Source organism: Ischnura elegans, chromosome 5 (genome assembly GCF_921293095.1).
Source record: "Ischnura elegans chromosome 5, ioIscEleg1.1, whole genome shotgun sequence".
In the NCBI taxonomy this organism is placed as follows: domain Eukaryota; kingdom Metazoa; phylum Arthropoda; class Insecta; order Odonata; family Coenagrionidae; genus Ischnura; species Ischnura elegans.
In genome coordinates, this window is record NC_060250.1 from 102,374,112 (window position 1) to 102,397,718 (window position 23,607).

The following is a 23,607-nucleotide window of genomic DNA, read 5'->3' on the forward strand; positions in this document are numbered from 1 at the left end:
AAGAGTACAGACAGCAAAGACTTGTTTATGAATCTTTGGATTGCCTTAAGAGTATTGTTAACCACGCCAGTTTCAGTCGCCAGTGCGGAGCGAAGCTTCAGCAAGCTAAAGCTTATAAAAACGTATTTACGGTCAACAATGTCACAGGAAAGACTAAATTCACTAGCCATCTTATCTATTGAAAACGAACTGGCGAGAAAAATAGATTTTAAGGATGTGCTCATAAAATTTGCTCATGCAAAAGCCAGGCGAATGCCGTTCAGTGTTTAGTGCCTCTGTTTATTTCCTTTCAACTTTAACATTCATAGGTATATTATCTTGGTTTGAATATTTTCAACAATACTGTACGTGGATTGTGAATAAATGTTAAAAACAAATATGTTCGTTGTTATTTGGTGATTCGGGATTCCTGTAAACACCTGCCGCTCGCATTGTGTTTGGTTTTGAGTGTAAGTTGTGGTGCGGCCGCCCGGGGAGGGGGGGGGGCGGCGCGCTTGACAGAATCTCGTCCCGGGCGCGGCCACACCACGCGACGGCCCTGGTAATGATATAGAGAAGTGTTCTACTTCAGATTATGACCACGTTTTTTTACAGGAGTTGGTTATCCGGTACCATATACTCTGTGGTCAGAGGTGAACTGGAAAAGATAGCGAAGGGTTTTTCGCTAACGTGCCAAATTGAGTGGGCGTGCTAAATTTGCTGCCACGAATGGGCATCCCGCGGCATTTATACCGCAAATAGTAGTCGCACATTAAAATTGTAGAAAATCGTAGTTTTGAAGGACAATAGCTGGTTAATAGTCAACATCTGTATCGCCGGGTTATTTCTATTACGCTTAGGGCCTGATTTTTCAAAAATCACCTTCAGACGCTATTACAAGGTTAACAGGGTAGTTTCCTTCGTCAAAGAAAACAAAAGGCATTGATTGCGATTTGTTACCCAACATAAGTGTATTCATAATATACAAATTATTTTGTTTTAGAAATCCCAGTTTAGACGAATGTTAATGGTCAATTTAAACCTCATTTAAAAATGGCCAAATTGGCGGCCATGCGATGCCACACCACGTGACGTCACAGGCACCTAGATGCTTTACGAGTAGTCAGGAGTTTTACATTGTCTGAGATTACCAATGCATGCATGAGGCACAGAGCCCTGGGAAACATCTCTTAATTATCACCTATTAAAACTGCCTATGGTCGGAAAGTTTCCTTTGCTTGATAAGGTATTAATAATTCTTATTTAAGCCAAGCGCTACCTGCTAGCAGCCTGCATCGCAGCGGCGCACGCATCCTTGCCCCAAGGTCACCTTATTTTCCGTCTGCGGGTACCAGAATGACGTCACACGGGCTCTTCCCAGCATTCATACTTACAATAAGCCGTCGCGTTTTCGCGCGCTTGAAATTTTTCACTTTTCGTTTAATGGCGAGAAATAGATATCGTCATTTAAACATCTAAAAGCGTGAAATGCGTATTCCAGGAGCAATAATCTTTCGATTTAGGCAATAAAAAATACTAGGAAACCACCCTATTGTCCCCTATGCTTCCACGTACGTTAGCATCTCTGAACGTGAACCCTTAAGGCTGGTCGTACACTTGAAGTGTTCAGGCGGCTTTGCGCTCACGCGTACTCGAGAGGCAAGAAGCGGGAACAAGATGAGCAGTTACAATCTTGGAATCTTGTGGAATTGCACTGCACCGATTTCTTACACCATGACCTCTATCTTCTTCGTCGTCTTCCAAAGAGGAAGGAGGGACCACAATCGCCTCTACAAGCGCAATTGACGCCATCTCCTCGGTCTCTATAAATATGGTTAGCCCGCCTTCTTTCATTTCCGTAATTTTCACTTCGCTCTTGACCGATCCGTAAAGAAATTCTCATAGCAAACGTAGCACCTACGGATTTGTATTTCGGAGCAGTGGCAACCAAGGGGGAGGGTCCGGGGGGTGCGGACCACCCCCAACCCCGAAATATAAAAGCACACTTACTTTGCATCACGAAAGAAAACCAAATATTGAAAAAAAACATGAATTTACAAAAGATTTCTTTGAAAAATGACTTTTTTCTGTTATGAAAAGTGTTAAATTTAGTTTAAACCCCTCAACTAATTGTTAGTACCCTGTTTTTCAAATAGTTTCCCCCCCTGGTTTTTTAATCCCGCCGAACTAAATTCTTCGCTACGCCACTGCTCTAGAGCACATCCGTTGGGAGCATCTTGAAGCGAATGTAGCGTTCATTAGCGCTCGCCGTCAGGGGCGGTCTGGCCAGGTTGGTTGATCGGCAATCGCCGAGCTTAAGGCCCCCCCCACAACGCTCATGTCCAGGGGCGGATCCAGGATTTCTTTCTGGGAGGGGCACAAGCAAGGCCGTATCCAGGATTTTGGTCAGGGGGGGGCACAAGGATACCTCGTCATACAAAACAAACGAAATGATAATGGGACCGTATTAAAAATCTAGCATATTTTTAAGGGTCTGGGGGGGGGCACGTGCCCCCGTGCCCCCCTCCTGGATCCGCCTATGCTCATGTCTATTGTGTGGCGTGTATGGAAGGTATAATAAAAAATACTTCGATTACTTGAAGTTTTTTTTTTTAAATTATGAAATCCTAAGTGTTCATTAGTTGCTTTATTTACAGTATGCTCACTACTCAGTGTGAAAAGTTTTATACGAGGCCGGTTTTTTTCCAACCTCCGATAGCTCAGCAAAAACACCAAACAAGCGACAGGCGGGTACTGAGCGGAAAGGGCAACTGCGCGTCCTCCGCACCACACGCTTGAGTCATTTCTGATCGTAAGTTGTTAGTTTAAAGTTAGTAGCAATCTCATTAACTACACTGCTTCAATTGATTCTCCCGCCGAGTGTGCACTGCGGAGTGACAGCGAGAAAACTCGCCGAATTACTTCAGAATAAACTTTTCTTGACGTTTATGCCGATAAAAGATATTTTTTTAATGGACTGCGGCCAGTGTGTGAAATATGACGGCTTTTCCCAGTCAAAACAAAAGAGGAGACATGCTGAATTCTGCAGGGGCGCAGCTAGGAATTAAGGCTAGTGGGGGTTTTAGGCACAACTAATACTGGGGTGTCTGGGGTTGTGGAATACCCGCCAGGGTAAGCGAGAGGTGCGGGGGCAGTCCTTCAGAAAATTTTTAAGATAAATGATTCAAAATGGTGAGTTTTACGGCTTTCGGAGGGATATTTTATTAATATTTACACTATTCTGTAAGTTATATTAATCCAATTAAGTAAAATGGATTAAACTTTTAAAAATTCTGAGATCTGGGGGAGGTTTTATCCCCCATAACTTCCCCTCGCTGCGTCACTGGACTTCTAGAAATGTTCTTATTCATGACAACGCCCGTCATGTCAGCGCTGATGCAGCCCAACCAGGAGCTCCTTGGGCAATTTCAATGGGACATTTTTGATCACCCGCGGTTCAGTGCCAACCTCGGCGGTTTGTTTGTTTGCCGGCCTCGGTGGCGGTGGGGTAAAGTCCTCGCCTGCCAAACCGTAGGTCGTGGGTTCGAATCCCGCCTGGGTAGGTGATCCCTATCCAGGGCATGGATGTTTGTGTTGTAATTTGTTAATATTGGAAACCCTCGTTGTAAAAGGCCGTCATGTGCTGTTTACGGGGGATGTGATAAATAAATAAATAAAAAATAAATAAATAAACTTAGTGCCGTGCGACTTCCATCCTCGCGCTGAAATGAAATGTGTCGTTCAGAGAAGCGTTTTCAAACGGACGAGGAGCATCAGGACATTGGCAAAATTCATTTTAAGACATTGGCGGAGAAATCCAATGAAGAAGGTATGGTAAAGCTTGTCCATAGGTACGATTAATTCCTCAATCGCCGAGGCGGTTATGTCGAAAGGACACCACATTTGTGCACAATATTTAGTAATAAAACAATTTTTAATCAACCACTTCATCTCTGTTTATGACCCATCGAAGATTGAAAAAAAGCCGACCTAATATATAAAAATAAATAAAATAAAGGTATCGAAAGATAAAGGAAAACCTGATTCTTTTAAGAAAGAGTCACTCGAAAAGGTTATTGTGAAGTTTTTTTTTTTAGATTTCGGTGCAGTTTCAAGGAGCATAGTTACTAATTATTTTATAGAATCATAGTACAGTATCAAATTTTTATAAGCTGTGAAATTCTCACTTTCCATAATATTTTTTTCTTACCGAATTAGTATTTATGATTAACTTTTAAATAATTAATAAGAGCCAGAATAGCGTAATAAATGCATTTTCGGGCATAAAATTTTCTAAAAGTTTCCGGGGGAGGACCCCTGAATCCCCCCGGTTAGATCATGAGGCCGAGCCGAGGGTCCTCATTCTCCCAAGACCGCCCCTGACTGTGAGTCGATCGTTGTAGTCTCCCACGTGGGTGCGCAATCGAAATCCAAAAAATGCCATGTCACTCGCGAGGGACCGGCCCGGCTGCTCGCTGCTTGCGTGGCAGGGAACGGGGAGGAGGCGGGGGAGTGGAGAGGTAGGTGAGGTAGCAACCCCCTGAACCCCTCGACACCCTCCCCTCTCGCCGGTGAACTTCTCTATAAATTGCGCAGCTTCACAGGTTTTCGGTCATTTTGTCGCTGCTCTTCGTTGTGACTAGTACCTTTACGGGTTCCGATGCCTTCAATCTGGAGGTTTTGCTGGCTCTACTTTGCTGCCCGAATATGGTTCACTTTAATTCACCTCCGTGATTTCGATTTCGTACGGAAGCAATACCTCCTCGTGGTTCATTGGCGATGAGATTCCTACAAAGTTCTTGTAGCCGTCTTGCTTTTTCGATTTAATGTTTTAAATCAAGAAGTAGCTGAATTGATTCGAATTAGCTCTCGTAATCTTCCTCACAGCGTACGATTTGTCGTCGATATTGTGTGGCCGTAATGGTAAGTACTGTAGACGTTAACTACTTATTCCTTTTAAGTTGCTTGGTTATTGGGAGAGCATGGCATTTATGCGCTAAGACGTAGTAATTCTTGAAATATTGTCATTCTTTTTGTCTTATTCTAAAAGAGTCTGTATGCTAACTTTATTTGTTCAATATTTTCAGACCCATGTTGAAGTAAGAATTCTATTACTAGTTCGATCGGATTACTCGACGTAATTTGACTTCGTTAACTAGCACGTGGGGCGTTGCCGTTAGAAAGGCAGATTTCCTGGAGAGAGTATTTCTAAGATTTATTCTCCTCGGTTTATCCGCGATGTCAAATGGCTGAGGAAATTTTCCACGAGATTTTGGCTGTACCTCCGTCGGGGCGATTCATCATTGCAGTCATTGCAGCACTGCTCGCTGATGAATTGCCTTAGTAGAATTGGAAAGGATCCACAACTTCAGCATATGCTTGTGGTGAGTTTTATTCCTTATCATAAACCATGCCTGTGCGGAACGTAATTGGCAGAGGTTTTCGAATTTATCCATTCGATGGGCAAGGAGTGTGAACTTCATCCAATCGACGTTTTTAATTTGTTTCTTTCTTGCTTGGTTCTTTGTCATCGTTAACGAAGTGTTTTTCTTCATTTACAGGTCTTTCGTGGGTGACGAGCACCAGACAAGTGATAGCGATTAGGGTGCTTGGTGAAAGTACATATACTTAGAAGTGGTCTAAGGGTCAACTTTCATCTGGCAAAATCTTCAAATCGACACATTGAGAAGAAACTTGTTGACTGACTGGAGAGTCAAATGAAATAATATCTGACAAGTTGGCTAAAAAAAACGAAGTACCTACTGAATGGTGATCCATCGTGACGATATGGAGACGTTCCCGTACGCCACATCTTGATATATTCGGAGACTATTATAATAGAGGTGAGTTATATATCGTTATGTTCAAACGTTTGCATTGGCGGAGTTCTGGCAACTGTATAGTTTTATCGAGTCTCCAATTTTCGTCTGATTTTTAGTAGTTTACGTATATAACTTATTTCACATTCTTAACAATCCTAGGTTGGGCGAAAGCGCTTCGGGAACAAATAAAAATTTACTAATTTATTACTTATCTTGGTGTCGGATGGGTAACTTAACGTTGCAGAAGCCATCATAGAGGAGAAAAGACGATCGAAAACAAACTGTTACTAAGGTTTGGGTATAGACGAGGCATGATGTGCCTTGTAAAGGATGCAAATTTTCTCTCTACATTTTGTAAAATCCAAGCGAATGAATGGCTTATTCCTAGTGTACGGTCGTACGACCGGAGGGGTGGGTTGGGTAGCGCACGGCGGAAGGCCGAAGGCGCGGCTTCTTATTTGTGTGTCGACTGACTCCGACAGACGGGCTTATGACGGCACTAGCAAAATTATGTGGGCGTGTCGGATTATGCCAGGATGGGTCGAGGCATAGTTATTGTATTAAAAACATAAATTCGTCCCTCGAAGTTATATCAAAACCTCATGATACAAACTAATTCGTTCACCTGAGCAACAGTTTAGTTTTCGATTGTCTTTTCTCATCAATGATGGCTCCTGCAACGTGTAAGTTACCCATCCGACACCGAGATAAGTAATGAATCAGTAAATTTTTATTTGTACTCGAAGCGCTTTCGCCCACCCTAGGATTGTTGAGAATGTGAAATAAGTTATGCATACTAATTTTGGTGAAGATCCGACGAAAATTGGCGATTTGATAAAACCATACAGTCGCCGGAGTTCTTAGTTAAATCATTTAGCGTTAACATTAAATTTGATTGTTAAGGTACCAGTTTTAGTCTCAGATAAGATTATTTTTACCTGTGCCGTAGTCATGACTTAATTTCAATTTTCAGGCCTTCAACGACGCCACTTCAGGTTTCCACACTCAGCAATCGCTGTAAGCTTGCTGTACATTCTTCTGCAACCTTCGTAACGATGGCATCAGCTGTTTGGTTCAAGCCTCTAGCGAGAGAATGCAGTCTGAATAAAGCTCCACAGCCACCTAGTGAAAGATTTAGTCTGAACTTCGGTCATCAGGCTGCGGCTCTGGAATATATTTCGGTGAGTAAAAATTTCCTTGATATCATTTCAAAGGGACACCAGTGAACTCATTCATGTATGTCAGTGTGTGGTCAGTGCAGGTCGTTCGTCAGCCTTGAGACCTAGATAAAATTAAAGTTCGGAAACAATAGAATAAAAATATTTGGTGCGCGGAGGTTGCGGCCTATATAGTTGATTTACCGATGCTTAACCAGCTGTTAAAAAAAATTGATGTTGCGATGGAGATCACAGCGGAAAAATATTTCCGTGAATTTGTTTCGCCTAAATTCCGAGAGAAAGAAATAAGATTATCATTTAATATATTTTACTGTAATCTCTAAAAAAAAATAGCCATAATTTCGTAGGAATTTCGACGAGTATTTGGGATTATTTTTGTGCTGCTGTTGAGAGTACGGTAATCGCAGTGACGACGATGAAAAAATGATTAATCAGTTAAGTTGGTCATGCGGAAAAATAGATTGATGTTCCGGAAGCCCTCTTCTTAAGTAGTGATCACAATGTGCTTTTTTATTCTTAAAGCTACATCGAATTTTTTCTCGGTCTCCTCTATTTTATTTGTATCCAGTGGCGCCAGCTCCATGGGGCCTGAGGGGGCCCGAGCCCCCTCAAAAATTCGTTGTGTGTGAGGATAAAATGTCAGGCTTGTCGATTTTCCCCAGAGAGTCCAGATATCGAGATTATAGTTATCCGGGTTCTAATGTTGATCATATGACTCTTCTAAAATGCTTAAAAAACTGAAAACTTACTACGTATAAAATTTCCTAGGGTAAGATTCCAGATTTGGGCCCCCAATATTTTTCAATATCAATATTTATCAATATTTTTTGTGAGTCGGCGTCCCTGTTTGTATCATCACCGTAGCCGCTGCTAGACGAATTACGGGATGGGTCACGACCACCGGGAGGGATTTCACAGAGAGGGATCCCAAGGGCACGTTGTCTCCCTTGGGGCGTTATATTTAGATGTGATTTAAGCAATGAGTATTTTGTTTAAACTGTCAATTGTTTCCCCGAGCTAAATTCATTGCTAATGACGTGACGACAATGAAAAGGCAAACAAATTATAAAGCAGTTACGTTGGTCCTAGTGGCGTACCTACGGGGGGGTATGAGGGGAATAGATCCCCCCAAGGCCTCTGAGAAATAAGAATAATATTCAAAACTTTTGACTTGTAGTAAATTTTAATGTAACATTTTAATGAAACCTAAATTTTAAGTGCCAATATTATGTAAACTGTAATTTTCCGGCATGTAATTTTTCACATTTTCCCAAACGGGGAGTGGGAGGTTGTACCGCCCTCTCCCCCCAAAGCATATTCCTAGTTACGCCACTGGTTGGTCTTGTGGAAAAATAGAGGTCGATGTTCCGGTAGCTCTGTTCTTACTTAAATTAGTGAACACATGTGCTTCCCCATTCTTAAAGCCACTTCGAATTTTTTTTCTGACTCCTTGATTTTGATTTTATCGTCACCATGGCCGCTGCAAGAGAAATAGAGGGCGTGGGGGCAGTGTCGCCTCAGGGGCATTATGTTGAGAAGCGAGGTCAGCGATGCTTTCGTTCAAGAAGTCATCGGTTTTCCTGCAGTGAATGCATTGCTTGTACATTGGCTTGTTCTCATCTTCTCCTCTCAATGAGAACCTCTCGGGTCAATATTTCTTCCATTGTGCCTTTGCTTTTTTTTCCAGTGTCTCATCATTTCGTGTCAGTGGCGTAGCCAGGAATTTTGTTCGGGGGGGGGGGGGGGGGGAGGGGGGGTCCAAAACCAGGGGGGAGAATTTTTGAAAAACGGGGTACTAATTAATGGGTTTTTAACTAATTTTAACCCTTTGCATAATCGAAATAACTTCATTTGTTAAAGAAATATTTTGTAAATTCATTATTTTTCAATATTTGGTTTTCATTTATGAAGGAAATTAATTTTTATATTTCGGGGGGGGGGGGAGGTCCAGGTGGTCTGGGCCCCCTGGACACCCCCTGGACCTCCCCCCTGGCTACGGCACTGCTCTTAATGTTAAGTCTACTATTTTGTAGACGATTCTTGCCAGTTTCTTAGATGCGTGTTTTCAGGCTAATGATCCGAAAAAATGTTCAGTTCACTATTTTTTTTTCTTGGGAATTAGTATTATGTTCCATTCAGAGCCATTCGGTAACTCAACTATCAAAACAACTTCGCTTATGATTTTATAGAGCTGGTTTTCCAGATATTTTATTCATCTGATCTTTTTCTGCCGCATCAAATTCTGAATGTGAAATTGAGGTTGCAGTGTCATCTTCATCCACTTTCCTTTATTATACGTTATCTATCTTAGGATGTTTGTTACCTACTTACCAGATATTCTTTCCATCTCTTCACTTAGCTCACTCTTCAAGCATGAGTTTTCAATTTTCAGTCCCTCTTGTAGCATTGTGGAGCAAGGGAGTACCCAGGATCATAGCTGGGGGGGGAGGGGGGGCATGGGATTTGAGATTATTTCCTTGAATAAATAGTTTTATTTTAGTTACATAACTAATACTAATATACATGATTTTTCGTGGGTTTAAAGAATATTTATTGAATACTTTCGTTTAAATGCAGTACTGAGTTTGCTTTAAGACTTGTACGATTTTTGCTTCTAGAGGGGGGCCCCTGCCCCTGCCCCTCGCTGGGTACGCCCATGATGTGGAGCTTTTCTTCCTAACCTTTCTCCATATCATTTACCAACTTGATGATTTAGGCCAGCACGTATAATATTCTCTTCAGATATCATTCTTAAAGGCATTTTGTACTAACCACAGACTTGACTATAAACTGATAATGGAATTTAAATGGTCACGTTAACCTTACTTGTATGAAAGTTCTAAAAATTTGCTTAACATACCAGCATCTATCCCAGTCAGGGTGTTAAATCTTAGGCGTTGAAGAGGTTCCTTACCATTCCTTACTATCATATAGACAGCCTCTTCTTTTTCATTTTCAAGGTTGTTCAGTAAGTCTTCAGATAGTTATCGTCCCTGACTCTAGCCTTCCATCCTTCGTGAAAAATCTCATTTCCTCCTCTCTGGTAATTTTACTGTCCTTTATCTGTTTCTGCACTCGTGTTGTTCCTTCTTTCTTCAATAAGATTGAATCGAGGTAGTTTTTTCATGTTGGCTTTCCTTTTTCAAACTAGTTCTTCAGGTGCTGCCTGCATTCCCCTTACAAAGTTTTTCCTGTTCCTTCCACTTTATTCATATCTTCTCCTATTATGTTCGCCACAGCTTCTTTAAATTCCAGTTGATGCTGAACTTCCTTCAATTTTTCAACTTGCCAATTTTTATCTCTCCTTTCCTAAGTTTTGAGTTTCGGATGGAATTTCATCCTAACTAAGTTATGGTCACTGTCAATATGGTTGCTTTTATGGTTTCTGAATATTTTTTTCACTGGAATGTAGTCCATTTTGAATCTTTGTAAGTCTCATGGCGATCTCTTGAAGTACCTTAGTGTGGGATCTTTTTAACGAAGGTGGCAACCACTGGCCTGTGCTCACGTCAGTGCAGAATTCCGTTAGACTTTCTCATCTTACGAAGGCCTATAGCCGCAGTGCCGGGACATGGAGACCGAAGCGACGCGAGGGAGAGAAAGGGGGGGCGAGGCAACTCCCCTTCCGACTTCGCCCGCGGCGATACCTAGGAGAAATTTGATACTGAGGATAAATTTGATACGGGTCGCTGGAACAGGGGTCGCAGTCTGAGTTGATATGACACCTAATTGGCGGCGAGCCAATTAAAAATAGTAGAAGCCAACTTCTGTGGGCCGTGTTCCTCTCTCATGCGCTGAAAAAATAGGCCTGTGAATGCGAAGGTCCTATTGAGTTTACACCTTTTGCGAAATTGTTCACGATGTTATCTTCATTATGTACACAGACATTTCGTCAACATCGCGCCGCCGACCTCGGTGGCGGCTGGGTGATGTCCTCGCCTGCCAAATAAGAAATCGCGGGTTCGAGTCCCGTTTGGGTAGGTTTCCCCCATCCAGGGCTTGATTGTTCGTGTAAGTAATTGTTAAATTTTTGGAATACTGAATATAAAATGGCACAATTTGAGCTGTGTTCAGTGGTTAGGGAATAAAACAAAATTAAAAATAAAATTTAATTTCAGCATTGAATTGTCGTTTGATGTTATTTTAACGGAATGTAAACGAAAAATGGAGGTTTCTCATTTGATATATACTCACGCGAAATATATTCAACTAATAAAATTAATTATTAATTAAATGTAACAATATGTCGGCTAGCTTGCTTGAAAATCACACTTGGATGCGAAAAACAATGGTTACTTAAGTTATAGTTAAAAAAAAATTCTGAGCGAGCCGAAACCTGCGTTTCAAGATAAAAGTAGTAGTTAATTAATAGTTGAACTTTGTGTCATCATTTTTTCCGATATAAAACGCATCAGAAATCACCTCGCAAGTATTTTATACTTTGAAAAATACAATGGAAAACATGAAATTATATATGAACCATTGTAAATTAACAAAAGTATTTAAATCGTAAGAAAACATTAAGAATAAATTCACCAGCTCTACAACTACTTTTCATTTGCATTAAAGGGAAAAGTCGACCTCGTGATCATCAATGAATTGGCATTGATGCTATGATGCGCGAGGCTGTATGGTTCAGAAGCCCTTGCAGGTCCACTTTTAAATTTTTTTTCTTTCACCGATGTCCCCTCTGGGTATGAAGATTTTTTTTCGTCTAGCCCTTTCATAACTATAAAGTTGGTTGCCACAGATCTTGGCAGTCTTAAGAATAATTTTGTATAGAACTTTTGCAATTGCAGTTAACAATCGGCGAAAGAGCTGCTTCTGGCGTTAGTTAATTTTGATTTGTAGGTATTTACCTCCATTTCTGTAAAATGTTTCCCTCGGGTGGGGGTGGTCGTGGTCATTTCCGTGATTATCTTCGCTGCCGCCTGCCCTTGCGAGCGCAGTGTCACAGATGTAGCTAGTGATAGTTCAGCTACTGTTGCTTTCTCAAATCAGTCACTTTTCTGCTCTTATTGTTAGACCTATATCTAGACCTCTTAAAGTTTTTCTTAGGCCTTTCTTTGCTGCTTTACCCAGAAAAACCAGGAAATTGATAGCAATAGTGATATAAAATCGCCTTGGAGGAAAGTAAAGACAGTACGAATACGTTAAACAATAATAGGTTAAAACCTGTGCAAGGAGTCTGAAGGGGATTAATAAGCATATCAGCTGGATATATCCTTCTCTGACCAATATAGAAGTTTTTTTTCAAACCTGTCGCTGGTTCTCTTGCATTCGTCCTCTTTCTGGAAATACGTATTGAAAAAGTTTGTTCATGACAGTCTGCATTACTTCCTTCGTCTTCACTTCCTGCTCCCAGTTAAACTTTTTGAGAAGATATTGAACGGCAAATTTAAGTTTTGAGAACGAATTTCCACTTCCATTAACAATAACGTCGTGTATTTCTTTTCGTGTTACTTTCATGCGGTCAACTTTTTCTTATCCGAAATATCAACAATCTGAATCATCGAAGATGAAAATCGAAATTGGAATATAATTCCCTGCATAATACTACAAACGAAATCAGAGATATTTATCTTGGAAACATAGTAACCTTTTTATCATTGAGAGATATCCTCCGATAGTGGTAGTCCGTCCTCAATGCTGAAATCTCACGCTTTAGGTAAAATAAACCTTAGTTCTCCGCTTCCGTAGCACAAGCACCGAGATCCTTTGGCTCTCACTAGTAAAAGCTGACTAATTTTCTCGGTAAAATCGTGAAAGGAATGTTTTTTGCAATCAATTGGGAAGAAGCATTTGTGGAAATCCCCGTGCGAGCCACCTCGTAGAAATCACCCGTATCGAAGGGAAGCGATCCTCAAAATGGCAAAAACCCTTCCTATAACGATGCAATAAAGCAATAAGCGGCATTTCTCCAAACGGACAGCTTTGATTTGAGTAGCAAACTTTTTAAACGCTTAATAAAAATCGTAAGACTGGAGTAGGGTTTACGGTCACAATAGGAATTAACACGGTAGGCAGGGTAGTGCCCGCCGCCACTCTTGAGCCCTTTCCAATGCTTGAGCCGATGGGAGCTATGAAAGACCTATGAGAATGTGGTTAATCAAAATGCGGGTGCATTGCCGTAAGATATGGCTTCTCCAAGAATAAGAAACTATTTCCTTGCAGCCGCGTTCTTTCCGAGACAAGCTTCTGACTTGCCAGCGCAATCTTAGTCCGTAACATGTATCTCATGAATAAAATCTTGATTTGCACATTAAAAAAATCAAACACCTACATGGAATTTATAATGTATGCAAGTGTAGAAAACTATAATACCTATAATAAACTATAATATGAGGTCTTTAGCGAAATATCCTAAACTATAACTAAGGCTGAACAAATTTCCGCATCTAATCACCGCGTCGGGTGGTTGGACATTCAGGCACATAACTTAATAGGAGAGGTGGGGTGGCAGGTTGGTGCAAGATTTCTCAAGATCAAGAGAATTAAAGTTGATAATGTTTTTGTAATGCGAGGTAAAACCTTATGCGTATCAATGTGAAAATCATGAAGTTTTCCTCTAACCATGTTATCAATACGTGTAAAATAAAACATTTTAATCGTTAAATAAAAAATACGAACTATCAATAGAAAAGAAATTTTCACTACTACAGAATCTAATCATATTTACTGTTATGGCATCCTTAAAAATTACTCAATTCAAAACAAAACGCAACAGTACACACATACTTCTGACAATTTCTCACAATTTCCTAAATTGTAGCTTTGATTTAAGACGTATGGCATATGTGTAGCCTTTGCTTGTAGTTAAAGGATTATATTATCCTTGGTCGGTTGAATTTTTTACGTGATTTTGCGCCGTGGTGATGGTCATTGAAAAAAATCGAAATTCGTGAAATTAAGCGACAAATTTCTCCTGTAGGAAACCTGGTAAGAGACCCGTCTTTGTCTCAAGGCACAGATTAACCTTTATTAATATTGAGTCAAGAAACCGCTATGTACTTATGACGAGCGGAGCACAAACTGGTTAATAGAAACTGTCTGCATCGCCTTCCGCGACCGTGCTAGGGCGCCCCCTCTAGGTCTCATGATCCATAATTGTTGGTTTTTCTGCCAACTTGGCTGTCAAAGATGACTTTTTTCCAGTCACCTTAAATGTGATTTTCCACCCCTGTTAATTGTTTGATTACTTCCATTTCACCTCTGTAGATGTCGGATACTTATCTTCATAATGATATTGGAATGTAAAATTGCCCCAATTCATCAGCTACTACTTAGGTCTTATTCTTTATTAAGGTCATCCTGTCATAAACTGCAGGTTACTTTTCACATGTATCCTGCCTTTTTCTTAGCATCTTCCCAAATCGAGCCTTACCATATATCACTTTTTCTTGGGCCGAGGACACCCTAGATGAATCACCCTGTAAATTTTGCATCTTTACAAGATATTTTGGGCATGAAATTCATTCTTTCGGGTAACTCTTGAAAGAAATACTGAAATAATTTATGTCGAGGGTAGATTCTGCAAGACATTATATGTTGTAGAACTTGCCTTGTGCTGACTAAATGATAATTTTCAAAACTCCTTGGAAGTGAATAGTTGAAGGTGAAGTTTAGTTATCCTTTGTAGTGCGTAAAAGCTGGTATTTAGTAACCATTAGTATTTTCCTGGTAAAACATTTTCATCTGCGTCTTAAGTCATTTATGGACTGGAATAAATGTATGGATGATATGTGTAGATAATGAGACTGTGGGTGAATTACTCCTGCTTGGTCTCGGCCCTATGATTAATAAATTTTTACTTTCACATTCTGAATGCTGTCAGTGGTTTTGATTATGTATGCGAGTTGGTCAGACAGAGGTAAATTCGAAGGGACTTTTAGGAATGAGTATGAGCTAAATTTAACTTAAAAAAGGAGGAACGAAATTGAACAAGTAATCCCGGGACTAGTTAACCTAAAACAATTCCTACGCTACTGGATGTCAGGAGGCATTGATAAGAATTCTATCAGAATGAGGACTTCTCTTATACTCAATCGTAGTCACATAATGATAAGAAACTACTTCGCACATAAATAATTTGTAATTTGTTTCTTGCCTATTTGACGCTCAATTTAGGTCTTACTAAAAAAATATAGTAGAACCTCACTTATGAAACTTTTTTCAGTTCTTCCCTGATGTTTCATGCATGGGGTTTTTTGGTTTTTTGCATAAAATCCTTTTCAATAGGAGCCAGTTTGTCTCAAGGATGTAATTACTCATTTGGAGGCAAGAAATTGAAACCTGATAATCTTATTTACTCAAAAGCATCACCACAGATGATGCGTTGCTTAAATAGACACATAACTTTGCATGCTGGAACAACATTACCCACGGTTGAACGTCTTGGTCGAATTGGCATTTCTGGCACTAACATTTTGTAAGCGGCAAGGCTATCACACTGGCGAAATTTCGGAATGGTGATCGAGAAATAAAAAAAATATTTTAAGCAATTGTTTAGTTTTGATATACAGTAACTGCATCTGCTTATGGTTAAAATTTAAGTGCATGAATTATGTAAAATATATTTGCAGGCTTTTTTAAAATAATTTTCCGGGAATCCCCGTTGCCACGGGGGTGGGGTACTACCATACCCCCCAAAGCATATCCCTAGTTACGCCACTGGCACCGTAGCTAAGATTTTTCCGGATCTTATATCACTTCTTTTAAGTGAGCAATTTCAATAACCGCGCAACTGCCAACAGTGATGACTGAGGAAAATAAATAGACAGCCCGGAATAATCTCCCCACTCTATAATGTTTTCGCTCTGAAAAAGAATTTTCCCATGACATTTTAGAAATAGTAGATAGAATCTACCGGGTATAGCTTCTGTCGACATTCTTCCGTGAATTCAGCGCCGGGAACTTCGACTCACAAGCCGCATGATTTGTCTTAACGGAATTATTTACTTTCCTATTTCTGATAATAACACGGGACACTTTTTGTACTTTAATATAAGCCATTCCCGAGTCGAAAGGAACTACCTTATCATTCAGGTTTTGAAAGTGACTTTGATGATGACGTGACAAAGGACGTACCAAGGATCAAAACTAGGGGGTGGGGGGCAGGCCATGGTTGTTCAAGTTAAGTAAGATTTAAGCATGGAAAAGGTGAATGAAACCAATATTTTAAGGATATTGTAACAGCTTTCTTAACTTTTTTGAAAAATTATTTGCTTGAAAAAAAAATTATTTTCCTTAAAGACATAAGCAATTTTTGATTCTGGAGGGAGGGAGGGGGGGCAGCTGCCACCTCCTGCCCTCGCTGGGTACGCCCATGTACGTGAACACTGACGACGCGAGTTATTCTAAGAGGGCATTCGCACTAACTATCCTTCTATTAAAAAATAAACTCTTGCCACCAGGCATAGTTAAGCTAATAGGTATTTAAAGTCCAACTATGTTCCATTTAAACCCATTGAGTTACAAGTTGGGTTAGTTTTGATCTGCGCGCCGCGTAAGCAACTTCCCCCGGCCAATGCTTTCGTAAGTCTGACGGCATTGCTCCGGCACATTAGCCCGCGGAATGAGACAACCCATTGTTTTTACAATCTTGTTGAATCACCATCGACTTACGTCCATACTGCAAACACGATAATCTTTTTAGAATTACCTTGGAAGCCAAAATTTAGGCACGCGTGGATTTGTAACGGCTCATTTGGGCGTTATATCGCTGGGGCGATGGAAAACATAGCCTTGGAAAAATTCTAGAAAATCTTCCGTAGATATTCCGTAGTTCATAATTTCGGATTGACGACAATCTACTGTAGTTAAAATTAATATCTAGTAAACAGCATCGCTTATTGTTAAAACTTATTATTCTTCATTGATATCTCTATGTAATAAGCACACATTACTCCCGCTCCTGTGACTAAAATCGGCGCGCATGCCGCAATCTTCTGGCAAGTCATATATTTGAGATATTATCTCATTGGACCTGAAAAAGTTTCGTAACAGAGGTCGTCGTATAAGTGAAAATTTTCATGACGGAGGTTGGAAATACATGGGTTCAAATGGGGTTATTCGCCGGACCAAAAAAGTCGGTGTGTAAGTGAGCTCGAGGTATAACTGAGGGTCGTATAACAGTTTCTACTTTACATAGTTAGGGAGGTAGGTACATGTTAATCAAGGCTTTCGGATTAATATAAGTAAGCGCTTGCTACATCGCGATAAGTTGAAGCTCTAATTACCAGAGTGATAAAAAGATTCGGTTTCATTGACTCATTCATTGTACAGAACAGTTTGCCATAAGAAGCAAGGGCTTTGCTCTCAAACAATACTTGTTACCAAGGTTTAAAATTTACCAAATGCTTGAAAGACAATTATCATCTTCATTTTGTTGCAATTTCTAGGGGTGATATAATTAGCATAATTTTTATCATTAGAGCATAATCTAATAAGTGTAAACTTTTGTGGCAATAAGTGCTATCGGGCTTTCTTTTGTTTTTCTTTATGCGATTAATTGTATCTCAAGGAATTCAATTATTCATGTTTAACTGCATAAAAGTTGCAAAAAACTTAACGAATTTGAAATACACTCAATCTACTTTATAATTTGAGAAGGAAAATCTTGCAAAGCTAATGAAATATTTTTTTTCTTTTAAGGGGGCGCATGTCGTGATTAAATGCAGCGTACCTGTTGTTATTCCCCTGCATCCATCTATTCCATGGGAAAGAGGACAGTGCTGCATAAAATGGTGAGCCTTCTCCATTCATGTCTTCTAGAGGGATGTAGTCATTTACAAATTTGTTGTAAAACAGGCTTGGCTAAAAAATCAGCCAAAAGCTTCCTTTCAAGATACTTCATTAAGAATTAAGTAAGATATCTGTTATACAAAGTCAAGATGAAAAATATCAAAATTAGAGGGTACTACTGCGTTTAAGTAAATTAAAGAAGTATTACAATATTTTGACTTCTGTCAAATAATACATTACATTATTGATGAATTCATAAATATGTATATCAATTATAATTTATTTCAGGTACGTATTTGGCCTCTAAACAAAAATACACTAAAATCCGATTAATTGAATACATTTTCTGACGGATACAAATTGTAGAGACCATAACAAAAACGCCATCGCCTGTGAGAGGTGATGTGTAGCATCGTGTCACTAAGCATTAGGGTCATTACTTTCTATGCTAGCACGATAGGGGCCCTCTCACAAAAAGGCCGTCGCCTGTGAGAGGTGAAGTGTGGCTGCCTGGGTCACTAAGCATTAGGGTCACGACTTACTATGCTAGCGCGATAGGGACCCTCTCACAAAAAGGCCGTCGCCTGTGAGAGGTGAAGTGTGGCTGCCTGGGTCACTAAGCATTAAGGTCACGACTTACTATGCTAGCGCGATAGGGGCCCTCTCACAAAAAGGCCGTCGCCTGTGAGAGGTGAAGTGTGGCTGCCTGGGTCACTAAGCTTTAGGGTCAAATGTTATTATGCTAGCGCGATAGGGACCCTCACAAAAAGGCCGTCGCCTGTGAGAGGTGAAGTGTGGCTGCCTGGGTCACTAAGCATTAGGGTCATAACTTATTATGCTAGCACGATAGGGACCCTCTCACAAAAAGGCCGTCGCCTGTGAGAGGTGAAGTGTGGCTGCCTGGGTCACTAAGCCTTAGGGTCATTACTTATTATGCTAGCACGATAGGGGCCCTCTCACAAAAAGGCCGTCACCTGTGAGAGGTGAAGTGTGGCTGCCTGGGTCACTAAGCATTAAGGTCATTACTTATTATGCTAGCGCGATAGGGGCCCTCTCACAAAAAGGCCGTCGCCTGTGAGAGGTGAAGTGTGGCTGCCTGGGTCACTAAGCTTTAGGGTCAAATGTTATTATGCTAGCGCGATAGGGACCCTCTCACAAAAAGGCCGTCGCCTGTGAGAGGTGAAGTGTGGCTGCCTGGGTCAATAAGCATTAGGGTCATAACTTATTATGCTAGCACGATAGGGACCCTCTCACAAAAAGGCCGTCGCCTGTGAGAGGTGAAGTGTGGCTGCCTGGGTCACTAAGCATTAAGGTCACGACTTACTATGCTAGCGCGATAGGGGCCCTCTCACAAAAAGGCCGTCGCCTGTGAGAGGTGAAGTGTGGCTGCCTGGGTCACTAAGCATTAAGGTCACGACTTACTATGCTAGCGCGATAGGGGCCCTCTCACAAAAAGGACGTCGCCTGTGAGAGGTGAAGTGTGGCTGCCTGGGTCACTAAGCATTAAGGTCACGACTTACTATGCTAGCGCGATAGGGGCCCTCTCACAAAAAGGCCGTCGCCTGTGAGAGGTGAAGTGTGGCTGCCTGGGTCACTAAGTTTTAGGGTCATTACTTACTATGCTAGCGCGATAGGGGCCCTCTCACAAAAAGGCCGTCGCCTGTGAGAGGTGAAGTGTGGCTGCCTGGGTCACTAAGCATTAAGGTCATTACTTATTATGCTAGCGCGATAGGGGCCCTCTCACAAAAAGGCCGTCGCCTGTGAGGTGAAATGTGGCTGCCTGGGTCACTAAGCTTTAGGGTCAAATGTTATTATGCTAGCGCGATAGGGACCCTCTCACAAAAGGCCGTCGCCTGTGAGAGGTGAAGTGTGGATGCCTGGGTCACTAAGCTTTAGTGTCACGACTTAATATGCTAGCGCGATAGGGGCCCTCTCACAAAAAGGCCGTCGCCTGTGAGAGGTGAAGTGTGGCTGCCTGGGTCACTAAGCTTTAGGGTCAAATGTTATTATGCTAGCGCGATAGGGACCCTCTCACAAAAAGGCCGTCGCCTGTGAGAGGTGAAGTGTGGCTGCCTGGGTCAATAAGCATTAGGGTCATAACTTATTATGCTAGCACGATAGGGACCCTCTCACAAAAAGGCCGTCGCCTGTGAGAGGTGAAGTGTGGCTGCCTGGGTCACTAAGCATTAAGGTCACGACTTACTATGCTAGCGCGATAGGGGCCCTCTCACAAAAAGGCCGTCGCCTGTGAGAGGTGAAGTGTGGCTGCCTGGGTCACTAAGCATTAAGGTCACGACTTACTATGCTAGCGCGATAGGGGCCCTCTCACAAAAAGGACGTCGCCTGTGAGAGGTGAAGTGTGGCTGCCTGGGTCACTAAGCATTAAGGTCACGACTTACTATGCTAGCGCGATAGGGGCCCTCTCACAAAAAGGCCGTCGCCTGTGAGAGGTGAAGTGTGGCTGCCTGGGTCACTAAGTTTTAGGGTCATTACTTACTATGCTAGCGCGATAGGGGCCCTCTCACAAAAAGGCCGTCGCCTGTGAGAGGTGAAGTGTGGCTGCCTGGGTCACTAAGCTTTAGGGTCATTACTTACTATGCTAGCGCGATAGGGGCCCTCTCACAAAAAGGCCGTCGCCTGTGAGAGGTGAAGTGTGGCTGCCTGGGTCACTAAGCATTAGGGTCATTACTTATTATGCTAGCGCGATAGGGGCCCTCTCACAAAAAGGCCGTCGCCTGTGTGAGGTGATGTGTGGCTGCCTGGGTCACTATGCATTAGGGTCACGACGTACTATGCTAGCGCGATAGTGGCCCTCTCACAAAAAGGCCGTCGCCTGTGAGAGGTGAAGTGTGGCTGCCTGGGTCACTAAGCTTTAGGGTCAAATGTTATTATGCTAGCGCGATAGGGACCCTCTCAAAAAAAGGCCGTCGCCTGTGAGAGGTGAAGTGTGGCTGCCTGGGTCAATAAGCATTAGGGTCATAACTTATTATGCTAGCACGATAGGGACCCTCTCACAAAAAGGCCGTCGCCTGTGAGAGGTGAAGTGTGGCTGCCTGGGTCAATAAGCATTAGGGTCATAACTTATTATGCTAGCACGATAGGGACCCTCTCACAAAAAGGACGTCGCCTGTGAGAGGTGAAGTGTGGCTGCCTGGGTCACTAAGTTTTAGGGTCATTACTTACTATGCTAGCGCGATAGGGGCCCTCTCACAAAAAGGCCGTCGCCTGTGAGAGGTGAAGTGTGGCTGCCTGGGTCACTAAGCTTTAGGGTCATTACTTACTATGCTAGCGCGATAGGGGCCCTCTCACAAAAAGGCCGTCGCCTGTGAGAGGTGAAGTGTGGCTGCCTGGGTCACTAAGCTTTAGGGTCATTACTTACTATGCTAGCGCGATAGGGGCCCTCTCACAAAAAGGCCGTCGCCTGTGAGAGGTGAAGTGTGGCTGCCTGGGTCACTAAGCTTTAGGGTCAAATGTTATTATGCTAGCGCGTTAGGGACCCTCTCACAAAAGGCCGTCGCCTGTGAGAGGTGAAGTGTGGCTGCCTGGGTCACTAAGCTTTAGTGTCACAACGTACTATGCTAGCGCCATAGGGGCCCTCTCACAAAAAGGCCGTCGCCTGTGAGAGGTGAAATGTGGCTGCCTGGGTCACTAAGCGTTAGGGTAATTACCTACTCTGCTAGTGCGATAGGGGCTACGCATGGGTATAGTCTATGGGAGGTGAAATCTGGCTGCTCTCACCTCACAAACGAGTTTTGAAATAGAAATCATAGGGTATTGCAATATCTATCAAATCATATTCACAATTACACTGCCCTCCTTGAAGATCCTGTCATCAATGCTGTTCCTGATGTTGATCTTCCTGCCTTCACTGAAGATTGGTGTTTTGTGTAATGTGAATGGTCATTTGTGCATTCCCCCTGTGTTTCTGAATATGTGTAAGTGTTTGGGGGCTAGTGTTTTAAGGTGAAAAAGCGTGTGCATCGTGGGATCGTCGATGGAAAGCAGAGGCTCTGCCACCGTTGGACCTTGCTGTGTTGTGGTAGGGACTCATCTCCTTTCCTTGCATGATTTAGGAACTGCAGCACTGGCAAGTAGCGTAGGCCAGTGTAGCACTCATCGTAGGGCCCTTAAGTTGGAATTGAATGGGAATGCTGCAAATGGCCATGGTGTACTGATGTAGTTATGTATTTATTCTCATGTGTTAGTCATTCAGGTTAGGGTTAGGTCACCTCTGAGAGTTTATGCATACTACTCCAATGTGCTATTGACCAATTGTTCAATTGCCATTCAATTTTGTCTTTATTGGGCGATAGAGAATTCAAACTTAGAGACCCATGTTTTATGGAGGGAGATATTATTTTAAGGTTGTAATTGGATACCTTCATAGGTTAACCTATTCTAATACCATTACCATCTTCTGAAGTTTGAAGATCCTTATCTTCATTAGGTCGGTAGGTTGGATGAGCTTGCATCTTGTGTAAGGTTCCTGATGTGCAACACCGCATTGTTGCCACTGATCTTCTCCTGGTTCCTTCTCTACAGTGTCCAGTGGGAATTGTGGAGTCCCTCCACACTATTAGAGATGGGAATTAGGTAGGGTCATGGAACTCCCCTTTTCTTGCTGGCTCTGAAGTTGAGCTCCCCAATACCTCATTTCGAAAATTAGGGTTTCAATGCTGCCTTATGTTGTAGTACTTAAATGGATTTTTTCTGAACACACATGCCTCACTACACTCATCACTTTTTGAAGTTCGATATAATTTGGCTTTATTTTAATTTTAGGATTTTATTGACTTTTAATCGTTAAGGAAAATTTTATAGTATTTTACATGCTGATGTCATTTGTTACTAATGATGACTTTGCTTTTCAGGACCTTACATCCCTTTATGCTCAATATTTCATCTTAGTAATTTCTCATGAAAACTAATTGAAGAAAATTCAATTTTAAAGAAATGATTTCTTGTTTTCAAACTTGCTCTTCCATGCCAATTGTAGAAGACTCATAATAAGTTGAAGTTTTTTATATTAATATGAAATTTTTTTCTTACCTGATTTTTTCTTATAAACCATAATGTTTCTATCAATGAAAATAACTTTAGTTACTTGTAAATCTCATATTAAACAATCATTGAAATACATTATAAATTTGATATTTCAAGTGAAAGATGTTTAAATAAGTCCCCTTTGCTTCACGTTTTTCACAATTTGGGTACAGGCTGCTAATACTGTTTCTTTTCTTTTGCTTTTATCTGGTGGAGTGATGTTGGCCACAAAACCTCATGTGGTTCCTGGGTCCCAACGTGGGAATATAACCTCATCTTGCTACTTCACTCAATATCCTGGAAGTAATCAATGCAATAAGAAGCTGCAATTAATTTGGTTCTTTGGACTTTGGTTCACTTGATATTTGTTAAAAATGCTGTGGAACGTGTATTAAGTTTTGTGCTCTTTGCTCCAAGGGTTTTTTCCCAGAGCATAATAAATATCTATTCTATTCTATTCTATTCTCTTTTTGTTTCCATTAGACAATGTTCTCTGCCATTGTCAGAATCTGAGTAGGTCAATCAAAATAGTGTTGAAAATTCCAATCAAGACCATTAATTATCACATTTAAGATAACAAAGGCTATACAGCACTGTAAATTCAATCTACCTTCTTGTTATGTTATGGATCAGTCTTACCTAAACCTGCAAGTCATTTAAGTTTGATTTTTAATATTTTTTATTTATTTTCATGCTTCACTGTAATGCATTGAAATATATTCTTGTCATTGCTAACTTAGTCATTTAGTCAATATGATGATGGAAGTATTGGCATTAAAATATTGTCTGTTTTGTTGATTTGTTAGAGCACTTAAGGTTAATGCTCCACTCAGCTTTCATAG

General features: G+C 41.4%; 1 long non-coding RNA gene across 1 annotated transcript; it reads left to right on the plus strand.

The window, feature by feature from the left end:
• The first annotated feature begins 4,613 nt into the window (after window positions 1-4,613).
• LOC124159348 lies at window positions 4,614-23,168 on the plus strand. The gene is made up of 6 exons (XR_006864948.1): window positions 4,614-4,902; window positions 5,067-5,363; window positions 5,541-5,822; window positions 6,775-6,982; window positions 17,633-17,724; window positions 18,011-23,168. It is a non-coding gene; the product is annotated as an uncharacterized LOC124159348 (long non-coding RNA).
• The last annotated feature ends 439 nt before the right edge of the window (window positions 23,169-23,607 follow it).